Below are 13,432 nucleotides of genomic sequence, written 5' to 3' on the forward strand. Positions count from 1 at the left end.
CGAGCATAGAAGTGACTTCTTTTTATTAAAGGCGACACGACCCTGCGCTATCCTCTGCTTTATATCCCTACTACTCCTTCCATCCTGACTTATCTGACTTCCTAGGTATCTAAAATCAGCCACTTCTTCTAATTTTTCGTCTCCTATCCTTATATTCGCTCTTTCCCTACTTTTTCTTCCCTTGCATATCAGTATTTTAGTTTATTGGGAATTAAAAGGAAGTAACTAAAACTCCATTTGTAGTATTTTCTAAAACGCGCTGTTAAGACAGCAGGTAAAAGTTGGTCTGTGTTCTGTCGGAACTGTCTGCGACGCGCTGATGAGATCCAAAAAGATCGAAATCGCGATCAGCGTCTGGCAGTTTCGACGGAATACAGACCACAATTATTTTGTACTAAAACTCCAATTTTAATTAGAAAAGATTCACAAATACAATATTGGACAATTCGGCTGGACGTAGTAATAAATTAGAAGGATTTGAAGACTGATGTGGTTGCGCAAAATTCTGAACAATACATGCATCTTGGTAACTACATATACCAAGGATGCCAAAATGTTAACTTTATTTCTAATTAAAAAATTTTTTGGAAAAACCTGCTCAATACGTTATTTGTTATTCTAAACTGTACAACAACGTGAAGGTCATTTTGTGTCTAGTCCATTCGGACGACGTAGACGATTCCATCTCTCGAGTTCTTCAAACCATTGGGTCCACCGCGATTCGCTTGAGTAACTTCACGAATGTTACTTTCAATTCAAGCTGCACCCAAGACGGTATACAATAATGAACTGCAGGCCTGTTGAAGATTATGATCATCAATTTATTAATGATCACGTACCATTGTGGTCAAAGAGGACATTCTACAGACTTCAAGACGACTAACGACCGGCACAACTTATGTACGTTAGACATAGGCTGGCTTTTAAGGATGTTTGGGAGGTATGTCAAAATGCTACGAGACAAATAAAAATTTGGAAGAACGTTCCTCATTCAATTCTAAAACTCCTGTAAAAATTACAAATCGATTCACTAAACCGTTAAAAAGTTATTGAAATTTTAAAAAATTGTAATTTTACACGTCATTTTATGGAGATTCGTTAACCGAACAGATTAAATTTATTTTTATTAACAGAAAAAAAGCTACCAGAAATTTCAAACTTTTATAATAAGTAACTTGAACTCTGGAGAATCACTTTAGCGTAAGGTTATTCAAATTCACTAAATGGTTATCGAGGAAAAAATGAAAAATTAGCTGAAAATCTCGTTTTTACTTGATAATATAATGATAATATTTATAATTGTCTGAAATAAATGCAATTTTAAAGTTTTAATTATTATTTAAACATATTAAAAAGTTTTACGCTCATTATTAATAGAGATTGAAACTAAATATTTTTTTGTTTCGAAGTTGAAATCAAGGCATATTCACTGCCAAAAGTCAGTTAAAAATTTTCCATATTATTCGTTATTTCTTATTTTATTCAAAGTTTTTGGTCAAATTCCAAATTTTCTCTCAAACCGTATACTTTTTTTTAGTATAGATTGTATTTATTTACCTCATGGTATGCTGCAAAGCCTAATTAATCACGTATTTCTAATTATATATACTCTTGTCTCCGATTGTACCTCCAAAACATCCTTAACTCGTCATTTGATCTGCTAGATTCGGTTCGGAATTTTCAAATATTAAGCAACTAATTATAAGAAAGCAGCACTTCTTTGATAGCCACTAACTAATTGTATTCTACATTATTATTTGAATATACTGTGAAGTGCAATATATGTATGTATGCTAAAAAAAATATTTCAACTTTGACATCACATTTCGACTAGGTAATGATGTGAATGTACTTTTCATAAGCACCACGCTCAAGTGTTACACAATAAGGTACTAAAAATGATTTCATACAAGTCACTAAAACCTAATTGAACGATTTGTTTGAGTTTATATTAGTCACTTTTAAATTATTTAAATTATTAAAGTTTGTCATCTTTTATTGTTCTGTGAAGAAATCGATCTGTAAACTTGAGGTAAACGAACGCGGGCGTTTAAGAATTAAGAAAGGAGGTAATTATGTTTCAAAATAAGTACCAGACATAAAAGTTATTTGAAATTGCCTTAACGTAACAAAAAGTTACTCCGTTTGCTAAGCGTTTAGCTTTTTACATTCCACTAAACGTTTATACAATTCATGGACACTTTTTAAATCGGAAATCAAAAATCGTCGCCAAGGTTAAATCTCGATGACTAATTGTGTTAGTTCATATCAATTTGTCGACATATTGCAACCAACTTTTTAATCTATACATCGAAGACGCGATCACCATCATTAAAGACAGTACAACTGAAAGAGATATCTATATAAGGGCAAAAAATTAGTATGCTTAGATTTGCAGATGATATGGCAGTATTAGCAGTTAGCAAGAAGGAGCTGGAGATAGGTTTAAATAAAATGGAAGCGGTATTGACGAAACAGTATTGTATGAAAATACATAACAGTAGGGTAAGAGCGAATATAAAGACAGGAGACAAAATTTAGAAGAACTGACTGATTGTAAGTATCTAGGAAGTCAGATAAGTCAGGACGAAGGAGTAGTAGGGATCTAAAGCAGAGGATAGCGCAGAGTCGAGTCGCCTTCAATAAAAAGAAGTCCTTTCTATGCTCGCGAAGAGTTAATTTAGAAGTTCTAAAAAGATTGTTAAAAGTGTATGTTTGGAGCGCGGCGCTGTATGGATGCGAAACATGGACGGTGGGTGCTGCGGAAAAGAAAAGGTTAGAAGCGTTTAATATGTGATGTTACTGGCGATTGATGAGGATACCGTGGATAGAGAAGGTTAGAAATGAAGAGGTAATAGAAAGAATAGGAGAACAAAGGATGTGGGATGTTCTAGTTTTAGGGAAATGCGAAAATTAGCTCAGAATAGGAAAGAGTAGAGGTGCGTGTCCAACCAGTCAGGACTGACGATCTTATGATGATGATTGTAACCAATCTAAATGCTAGCAATTTTGATTAGTTTAATGCATCCTATTTGCATACAGGCATACAATCCTCATCAAATTAGAAACTAAAGCTGATAAATATAACTTATAATTTATTCATATAAACCATTAGGACACCCCTAATTTATTCCTCTGAGAATATAATACACAACATTCATGCACCTTAGTAACGTCGCTCTGTTTTTTTACTTGTTTTATGTTAAGCACGAGTTTCCTAGCCGTATTAGAAAATGACAAATATTTCAGATTATTTGCTATATTTCTATGGATGAAAAGGTGGTAATTGTTGATATACGAATGTTTATTGATGTATCAAAGCACATAAAGATAATAATTAGTAAAAATACGAGATGTAGTAGCCACCGTCAGATAGACTTAAAAACGTTTTTTATAGTAATTGGATAACCAACCATTTGATTCTGAATTTCGTTGATGAAAAGCAAGAAATAGAAACTACAACAAAAGATATGTCTTTAGAATTACATTGGCATCAACACTAAATAACATATAAATATGTGTTTACTTATCGTTTAAGTTCACAGGCTTATGGCGTTTCCTAGAAAGGATTATCTGCCACAAACTTTACTGTTACTGAAATACAGTATAGATATTATATTAAATAAAATATTTACTTTTCATCGTATTACGTAGTTGTAAAATTTTCTTGCATCTAATAACCGTAAAATTTTATACCGTTATGGTATAGCGTTATCATGTTGTTTTTGAAGTATCAGCATACTATACGATTCGTCACCAATTTGACGTCACACTTTATCCAGAACTTCGTAAAGGTTAAAGAAACTGTGCAAAGTTTAACACTTTAAAGTAAATAAATGTAGCATTAATAGTGATTCCTTTTACGTAAAACGTTGAAAAAAGTTACTTGTTTTAGGAAAAAAAAAATTTTAGGTTTGAAACACGCATTCAAGGATGAAACTAAAGAATACCAGGTGTTTGACTTACCGTTATAATGACATTATAGTATTTGATTTACAAAAAGAAGGTTATCATAATTCAAATATGTATTTGATATTTTTATCGTTGTTGTGTTACTTCAACTATAAGGTCAATTCAGATCAAAATTTGAAGTGATAGATGAAAAAAACATTGAAAAAATATCATAAATGAAGTCAATTAATTACCAGTTAATCAAAGATGTATGTGTATATGTCAAGACCTGTGCCATTTTGGAACTTTTGCTTGAGTATCTATTACAAGTAAACGAATGTAGCCTTTAGTTATTAGTATTATGAATTTTATATATATCCTGGAGGCAGGGGCGTATGTAGGGGACTTTCGTTCGGGGGTTTAAAAAACAAATTATCAAAGCAGCATTTTTTTGATTATGATTTTTGTTTCATATATAAATTGGACCTAAATATTGTCTAACTGTTAATTTATTCTTCATAAAATGTGTGTACATATTGTGTATAAAATTGCTAAGACACATCAGTGTGTCTATATTAGAAATAATATTTTCTTTTCATTCACAGTCTGCTTAAAATATATTTCCATTATTTTCGATCACCTAAAAAGGCACAGTTGCTCGGTTCGAACCCTTACTACAAACCATATCTCTTACAAAATTACCATTCTTTGCTGTCACTATCCTCTACGCCTCTACATTTTTCTGAAAATAAATTGTAGATTGTGATTTAGATTCCTTCAGTTAAAGCTACTTCTAATATTGTAAAATTGTATACGCAACCCCTAGACAAAAATTTTCAGTATCTCTCCAGTCTCTCAGAGTCTTTCAGCGTCTCTGAGAGTGTCTCTCACAGTCTTTCACAGTCTCTCAGTTATTGCCTAGGTGTTTTTATGGATCTCTCACAGTATCTGTATGAGAGACTCGAACGATAAATTGTTAATTCAGAGATTCGAGTCTCTCGTTCAGAGACTGGATACGAAATAAGGATCTCTCTATGAGCGACTCGAGTCTCTCATTCAGAGACGCTAAACAGTTTTTTTGACAGTCTCTCTCAGCGACACCAAAGAGACTCGATGAGAGACGGAGACTCGAGTCTCGCTTTCAGAGACTGAGAGACTGAACATTTTTATCTCGGGAGTGGGCGCATCCGACATGATCCTGTCTTATTCCTTTTAATGAAGTTTTAAAGAAGTTTTAATGCAGAGTCCTTGATTCCGTATCATGTTGTTACTGTAAGTTGCACTTACTATGACCTATGTAGCGTAAAAAAAGATCGGTGACTACAGTAAATATGTGCATAAACGAACAAATACGTATAAAATGTGCATACAAATAGACACACACACACACAGACACACATTATGCATGAATGTTTCACCTTCATTCCAACAATTCAAATTGTGCAACATGAAATAACGCACTGAGCTTGTTTATCAGCGAGCAATCACGTTTCTTTACAGAAAATTAAAATCCAGCAATCAATTGCTATTTATGTATGTACCTAGTGCATTGGGTGTTACGACGTAATATTGATTTGTTGAAGTATGCTTGTTACATGTGTGAATTTTCTTAGTAGGATCTTTAAAAAGGATATTTTCTTTGTAAATACTAAATATTCGAGAAACATTTGATATGAATCAATGGTACTATTGAAGGAACCTATTCTTTCTCCTGTGTGGATCTTCAGTAGGCACATTCCAAATCCAATGAGGAAGCTTTCTTATCCAGAGCTAATCTTCGCATTTCCCCAAAATTAGAACAACCCACATCCTTAACTATTTGCGAACAGTAATCTAATCTAAGTACCTCTACTCCTCCTAACTCCCGTTTTTGCCTCTGATATGTCTCTGACTAGACCTTCATGCCTGAGAAGGTGTCCTACCAACCTATTTCGCCTATTTCTTTTGACTTCCATAGAGTCCTCTGTTCTCCTATTCTTTCTAATACCGCTTCATTTGTAACCTTCTCTATCTACGGTATCCTCATCATTCGCCTGTAACACCACATTTCGAAAGCTTTTAACCTTTCTTTTCCACCACGCCCATCGTTAATGTTTCGCACCCGTTGAGCGCCGGGCTCCAAACAGACACCTTTAACAATCTTTTTCGAATTTCTAAATTAACCGTTCGCGAGCATAGAAGTGACTTCTTTTTATTGAAGGTGACTCGGCCCTGCGCTATCCTCTGCTTTATATCCGTACTACTCCTTCCGTACTGACTTAACTGACTTCCTAGGTACCGAAAATCAGCCACTTCTTCTTATCTTCTTCTTTATATTCGCTCCTTCCCTACTTTTTCTTTCGTTGCATACCAGTATTTTTGTTTTACTTTTATTAATTTTTCGTCTCTTGAAATATGTGTAAGTTAATTAGTGCCTTTTCATGATCTTTGCCTTAGCCCGTGAAAAGGAATGCGATGATCCCTTTTGGGTAGAAGTAGAAGTCTGCTCACTTCCTATGTGAAAGAATTAGACCTACATAGATTGATATTTACAATCGCTTGTAGAAAATTATGACATGAGTATTCATTAATATTTTAACATTATTTAATTGTTAATTTACGATTTACTATGTACCTAGTAGGACTAATACAATAATAGAATATCGGTTCTTGAGACCCTATTATTTCCTGAACGTTCTTCCAGTTCATTTTTGATACCGTATTAGAAGTGCATCGCAATTATGTATTTGATATTTTATTCGTGGTTAAGAGTTATTCATTTTGGCAAGGAGAATTTATTCGGATAGAATTGTTGATAGTTGTTTTTTTAATTGCTTAGTTTTCCATAATTAAATTGTTTTTAGTGTTATGTTATAGTACTGGTTTATGTCATCTTCGGTGCCAATATAATGTTAATCAAAACGTTTATGCAAAGAAACAGATTATATTAACATAATAATCTGGAAGGCCTTCGATTCAATAGAATCCAGGACCTAATTAGAAATAGAAACTTATGAAAATGCAAAAACCTTCGCTGCAGAAAAAACGACGACTAACTTTCATCAATAATAGTAAATCATTAAATAAATCCGCGATTCGATTTAAATAAAATTGCGACTTTATATATATGCATATTTATAAAACGATACCTATTTCCATACTCGAAAACACTACGTTCATCAGGTCATTAGTAACGGATTTATTAATTCTGGATGTGTATAGCAAGTAAACTGTATCATCTATCCATAAATAAACGGCTAATAGATATATGAAGTGTTATCTAAATTGCTTAGGAGAAATTATTCAATAAAACCGAGAACGCATTGTGAGGTTTTTCAAAAATCGATGGCATTGAATTCATTGCGATTTTACGCAATATATCATCGTTATTATGTCTACAGGTATTTCCATGTCAGTTATTGCAATTACTATTAGCATATTACTAGGACGTTCAATCCCAGAAAATTTAATTATTACTATTCATCTGCGTGATTTTACATTTGAAGGACAGAATGAATGTACATAATTGTATGATAACAAATTACACCAAATACCTATCCTTTATTCTGTAATAAAGTAATTTTTTTGGAAAGGGTATTTAACATGGTGACACATTCACTTTCATTTGAATCTGTGAGACTTCTACTACAAATTATCTTGCAATCCAATTTTAGTAATCATGAATTTTGATAAACCAAACGCAAAAATTTCAAATAGCGAAAATGATGAAACGTTTAAGGAAATGGAAAAAGGTCACACAAGTGCTTTTTCATAGTTTCTTGAAAGCTTCTATCTAGTACAGAAAAAATCTAGACTGAGCTGCGGTTCGGACCCCATTCGACACATTTGACTTCAAATAAGGCTCAGATAAGATAATTTTGATTGGTCCCGGATCAGAAATATAACGCCTATCAAATTATTTGATTTGGGTCGAATCAGAAATGTAACGTTCTAATACATTTGGTCCTAATCACGTAACACTTGGTCCCGATAGGGCTACCCGGAGTAGTACCTATCCAATTCAACAACAAATTGGGTTAAATAGAACATATTGTTAAAGGGTTGCAAAAGGGTATTCACAACAAGCAAGTCGTTCAGATAGGCTATTACTGTCTGGGCCTGATCAGTCTAAATTGGGTATTCCTTTATAAGGACTATATATACGTAATACAGACCTAAAACTTTTAGAATATTAGTAATTTATTACAATAGTCTAAAATCATCACAAGTTATGAAAACATAATTTAGTATTTTGGGAAGATGATCGTTCCTTGGCTCGAAGTCCTAAACGGAGCGAAATTCCAATACACAAAAAAAAAATAGAGTTCATCTGCCTATGCGATAAAAAATAACTTACTAATTGTAAGTGTTACATAAAAGTATTTTACAATGTTTAATCTCAAAATACAGCTACCTAAACAACGTTTGCATTTATTTATTGATAATATTTATGCATGTTTTATATGTGTACAGATACTTATTTATCTTCGACAAATTACACAACGTGTTACAAATACACACACATCTACATACATGCACACCAAACACGTTACATACATATGTAATGTAAGTGTGTTATTTATGCAATCGAATTACAGAGTTAAATCGTCGAGGAGACCGCACAGTTACAGTCAGTACACGTGATTTGCAGGACATCATTCACCCATCAGTTTCTATAAGTATACGTATTTGTACCCGTATGTACGTTTTAGAACTCCTTCTGTTTGCGTCTGTCCATCCAGTTGCATTATTATCAAGTCTGGCCGATTAGAATTTCATATTAGGTGCTTATCTATCTGAAAACCGGGACGGTTTAGAAATTCTTACTGTAACTTGCGCATAATAGAAGGTCTCAATTTTCTTGCAGTCACTCGTAGTTTATGAAATGATCAATGGAATTATGGCTGCGAGGCTGTGACGCAATTAAAAAAAATGATACTGCAATGTCTGCAAATGCATATAAAATCATGTTGACAACCAGCAACCGCTTTAGCATGCTAAACCGGCGCAAGTGTACCATGATGGAAAATGACTCCTTGGCACCAGGAAGCCACTGAAGCTACGTAACAGTTAACGTATAACAAAAGTCAGGTTCGGGTCTATCCAAACCCTTTGTACTTTCAATATCGGGAACTGCCCCCTCAAGTGCGACACCAACTGGCAGGGGAGTAGTCGAAGTTAGACTTATCGGAACCCCTCGCCCGTGATTTTTGTATCCATTTTTAGGGAAAGTGTAATGAGATAATTCAAATTCATTCGATTACGATAGAAACTCATCAAAACAGAGATTCAGTTTTGTATCAGACCAACGCATTTCTTTTACAGTTACTTTCTCTTATTTGGTCATCAATTTTTAGATGAACTTTAAAATTTATTGGAATNGTGAACATTCGGATATACAAACATTTATATCATCAAAATGCAGAACATGCATCACATACACACAGCTATTGAAAGGTTTACAATCAAAACACGGTTAGGAGGAAGAGGAATAGTTGATATTTACATTATAGACAAGTTATTAATCTGCGATCATATTTTAGATTTAGATGTGCTGATAGCCCATTACATAATTCAATCTGCGCCATTTCAACCTCTGACACATCACTGTACCTTAATGATGCAGATTTTAATCCTGAGGACAAAATTATGAAAGAAAAACTCAAAATTGAAATGTGGAAATCAAATGTGCTTCATGGAAAATACCCGAACCAACAACAGCAGGAACATATAGATAAAGAAACTTCTAATATGTGGTTAAAAAAAGGATGTATATTCTCAGAAACTGAGGGATTCATGTTAGCGATCCAGGACAAAATAATAAAACCAAAAAACCATGAAAAATATATCATTAAAAATCCCACAATTTCATCGGACACATGCCGAGCATGCAACACATCTCGGGATACAATTAACCACATCACCGGGGGTTGCTCATTTTTAGCCAGCCGACAATACATCGGCAGGCATAATAATATTGCTAAACAGATACACTCGCTGGTAGCCAAAAAGTTTAAACTCATAGATCAGATAGAGCCGTACTATAAATACAAACCACAAAATGTATTAGAAAACCATTTAGCCAAGCTTTATTGGGATAGAGACATGATTAAAGACAACACAGTTAATCATAACAGACCTGATACCACATTGACCATTAAAGAAACAAAAACAACCTACCTAATAGATGTTACTGTACCAAACACTGAAAATCTTAAACAAAAACATATTGAGAAAATTCAAAAATAAATTCCTTTGTCTAATGAAATAAAAGAAATGTGGAATGAGAACACAGTTCGAATTATTTCAATAGTAATATCATCAAAAGGCTTTATACCTAAAACATTACACGCTAGCCTGGCCGAGTTGAAACTGCATAAGCTGCGTAGGTACATAAGTCTGCAAAAATGATTAATCCTTGATATATGCGGAATAGTACGCAGATTTCCTAACAGTACTGACATATCCGGAGTTTTTAATAATCACCGATCATATTTCAGGGCAAGAAGTACTGTTAGCTGTATAAAATTTAAGAACAAAAAATTGGTTTCCATGTCATATCCCAAAATATGTTGCTGAATGAAACAGTGAAAACTGAGAAAAACGGGAAAATAATAATAATTAAAATGACTTAATGTTAAAATATCCTTGAAGGTTTCGTAAATTTTAAACGAACAGGTATACAAATTTGCATAATTTTTCGACTAATTCCTAAACTTCTAACGATTTGATCTGTCTTGCAGATATGATGTAAAGCAAACGGTTCTTATAGGTAATTTTGATGCTGTTTCTGCTGGTGTACCTATAATAAAAAAAAATCGTAAACAACCGCGAAAAGCGCGTAAAACATTACATAAACTCACACATACACACACACAATCACACGGCATACGCGTATAATATGACGTGTCGGCCTCCATGGCTTTCTCGATCCTTGTTGTCGTTCTGTCGCATAAGCCGCGACCGCGAGATTGTGCATGCTGGTGTGTGTATCTGTACGTATAATAAAGTGTCGACTACGTGAATGCACACTTATGTATATAGGTACACACATGTGTGTGTGTGTGTGTGTGCGGGTAAGTGTACGTACACTACTACATCGGCCTCGATATACCGCAGGCCATTGACCATTCAATGTTACACAGACAAAACATCTACTTACATATGTATGTGTTCATACAACATGCACTCATATGCTGCTATGTATTTGGGTACATAATAAGTGTATGCATATGTGTTCATAATGTGTGCACACGCTCGGTAGGCCGAGGTTGATTTTTCCTAGAAAGTGCCGTCAACGAAAGTTATCTTTTTATCGGTGATTTTTTGATGATCGACAACTCGGAGAAAATGAAATGAATGCTGAAGCCGAATCCAAGGGGTTTAGGCCACGACATGGCGTNTACAGTGAGTTATTGGACCGCTTCGACAAAAAATTAAAGGAGACACAGACGCATTTGATGAAAAAAAAGGTGCGTTTTCAACACGATAACGCACCAGCACATTCATCAGGAGTTGTTGCCGCCAAACTGCATGAATTACGTTATGAATTTGCTGCCGCATACCCCATACTCACTCGATTTGACTCCCTGCGACTTCATGTTCTCTATCATGAAGAAATGACTAGTGAGAAAGAAACAGTGTTCACAACCTGAAGCGAGGAAACTATCGTACCTGTAGCGTAGAATTATCGTACATGTAGCAAAATTATCGTACTTTTCCCTAGTGGCGTCATCTCTTGGTTAGGCCGGAAACTTATCAATCCACCCTCGTATTTAGAATAGTTTTCTGCTTATTGTTTGATAATGAATCAAAAGGGACATTACAGACAGACACCGACGTAGTTTTTCAGGATGTTCAAAAATAAATAGGATTATAAGCTGAAATGGTACCGTTACTTCACGAATTAAACCGAAAATGTTATAATCACAATCTGACTGATTAAATTACTAACGACAATATCAGGAATAAACGAGAGTCAATATTAGTCATTACAATTGAAAATAATCTTTTGATGTTGTGGTCACATTGTAGTCTGAAACCTTTTGAAAAACCATCCAGGATGGATTCGAACGGGAATGGAATCCTGCAAATCTTTTGAATTTATTTTAGTAGTTTCATTTTGTAGTTTTAGCTTCAAGTTGTTGTCTGGTCTTAGTTGATGTTCTTTTTAAATTTTGTCCAGTTTGGTTTTAAGAAAAAGTAAATTTTCACCAACTTTAATACATTCTGGTTTTTGTTTTTCTTTCGAATATTCTATTTTCTTATAGCTTTACACAACGTAAATACATATTTAAATACTTTCTTGTATTTAAGAGTTTTTTTTCGGTCAATTTCTCTTTTAACTCGTATCAATGAATTGCTCTTTGTTTGCAGTAGAACGATTACATTTTACGATATTTCAGCCTAGGTAATTAAAAAATTTCTGTGTGAATTGTTATACTGTTTTATTGATACGAGCGACTGCATGACACTGTTTTTTATCGACTAAAATATCCATGAGGAAATTTTCTATTAAATTTTCTTCACTTGGCAATCGAACAAACGACGACTGGTATGAATAATCAAGGCGCATAATTGTAAATGGCGTGAATTACTCAACCATAAATAATGCTGGCGCTCGGTACCTAGCAACTATTACATGTGTGTGTGTGTGTGTGTACGTACACTTACCCGCACACACACACACACACACAATGCTGGCGCTCGGTACCTAGCAACTATTCAATTCATTAATAAAAAAATTGGTCTGAGCACACTTTGATCGGTGCTAATACGACTAACTTCCCATTAGATAATACAGTTATTGTAAAGTACATTCGTTTCTAAAGTTTGAAAAAAACGCGGCACAATAATAAATATAATATGTTATTATAATATGTTATTCCCTGTCTTGAATAATGATATTTCGTTATTATTGATTCCGTAACTTCATTGTTGTGATTAGATTAGAACGTATTTTAATTAAATTGTTTGTAATTAATTCGTTTTTTTTTTTATAAAAAAANATCACTGTACCTTAATGATGCAGATTTTAATCCTGAGGACAAAATTATGAAAGAAAAACTCAAAATTGAAATGTGGAAATCAAATGTGCTTCATGGAAAATACCCGAACCAACAACAGCAGGAACATATAGATAAAGAAACTTCTAATATGTGGTTAAAAAAAGGATGTATATTCTCAGAAACTGAGGGATTCATGTTAGCGATCCAGGACAAAATAATAAAACCAAAAAACCATGAAAAATATATCATTAAAAATCCCACAATTTCATCGGACACATGCCGAGCATGCAACACATCTCGGGATACAATTAACCACATCACCGGGGGTTGCTCATTTTTAGCCAGCCGACAATACATCGGCAGGCATAATAATATTGCTAAACAGATACACTCGCTGGTAGCCAAAAAGTTTAAACTCATAGATCAGATAGAGCCGTACTATAAATACAAACCACAAAATGTATTAGAAAACCATTTAGCCAAGCTTTATTGGGATAGAGACATGATTAAAGACAACACAGTTAATCATAACAGACCTTATACCACATTGACCA

Source organism: Agrilus planipennis, unplaced genomic scaffold (assembly GCF_000699045.2).
Source record: "Agrilus planipennis isolate EAB-ADULT unplaced genomic scaffold, Apla_2.0 scaffold215, whole genome shotgun sequence".
Taxonomy (NCBI): domain Eukaryota; kingdom Metazoa; phylum Arthropoda; class Insecta; order Coleoptera; family Buprestidae; genus Agrilus; species Agrilus planipennis.